Source organism: Pseudomyrmex gracilis, unplaced genomic scaffold (genome assembly GCF_002006095.1).
Source record: "Pseudomyrmex gracilis isolate BER0280 unplaced genomic scaffold, ASM200609v1 scaffold_852, whole genome shotgun sequence".
NCBI lineage: Eukaryota > Metazoa > Arthropoda > Insecta > Hymenoptera > Formicidae > Pseudomyrmex > Pseudomyrmex gracilis.
The window spans coordinates 41,718-43,074 of record NW_018021436.1 but is presented as its reverse complement, the minus strand read 5'-3'; positions in this window follow the sequence as shown (position 1 = coordinate 43,074).

Genomic DNA, 1,357 nt, shown 5'->3' with positions numbered 1-1,357 from the left:
CTTGAGATTGATATGCAGATAGAACAGTTTGTCCTATAACTGAATCTTTTAAAATTCTTTCTAAGTCCTGTAAAAAAGTTTAATCATTTAATTATTTAATTTAAAAATTTTTATGTATATTGTACATACATACATATAGTTTGTTTATATATTGTAAATAAATAAATAAATAAATAAATAAAATAAAAGAATAAATAGTCCAATATGTACATAGTTCTTATCATAAAGTGAATATTTCTTTTGTTTTGTGTCACACTGTGAATGTGTAGACGTTGATGCTACTGCCACTATTGAATCAGATGAATCTGTATGTTGTGATTTTTCAGTATTAAGATTACTAGAATATGATGAATCCAGACTTATAAGGAATGTGCCTTCAGCAACAAGCTCATGTTGATCATCTAGTGTTTTCTGTTTTTTTCTACTTGGTTCTTCACTTTCAGTGACTATTCTGGTAAATTCTGGTATATATTAAAAAAACAAGTGTTATATTATTTTAATAACATACAGAAATATAATAAATTATANATTAATAAAAGTAAGATTATATGTATATATGATCTACAAATTAAAGATACATATTTTATATTAAAAAAGTACGTGTCTTAATATGACTAGTAGTAATTCTTTATCTCTTACGTAGTGTTTTACCGTTGTTTGCAGAAGATAGTGAGTTAGTGTCATCAATAATAAATACGCTATCATTAATATATTTATTTACGTCTTGTATATTATTTTTTGCATCTTCTTTATTATTTTGTATAACAGAAACTGTTGTTTGACTACTGCTTGCTTGCGACGTATGCTTTGCTTCAGTACGGTAAAGGTCCCAATTATCGACACATGAAAGCGAATTTTTTTTTTACCTGTATATTTTGAGCTGAAAGTTATGTGAAAACTAACTTTTTTTGTAATTTCATATTACTTAGTTCTTTAGTTATTTAACTAAAAATATATAAAATAATAAAAATTTAAATTGCACATTAAAATTAATAAAAAACCAAAGCAATGTAAATGTCCCAATTACCGACACCTCAAAAAACTGCTTGTACCAAATACCGTGACCCATATACCGACAAGTCCTAAATACCGTGACCCATTTACCGACAAAATAGTGTCTACCTATATATATTATTTCACAAACATTTTTTAAATCAATTAATACGCATCTAATCTTTTTAATGTCATATTTTCCTTGAATGAAGGGTATTTTCTTTAAATGAAAGTTTTAAAATAAAAGATCTTAAGATTAACTATTTAACGATTTATTAAAAGAAACTAAAGGTTTTACATTTACAAATAACAAAATAAAATTTTGTTAAATAAAGCCTCTATCTAAATATTTGGCATTTCACAT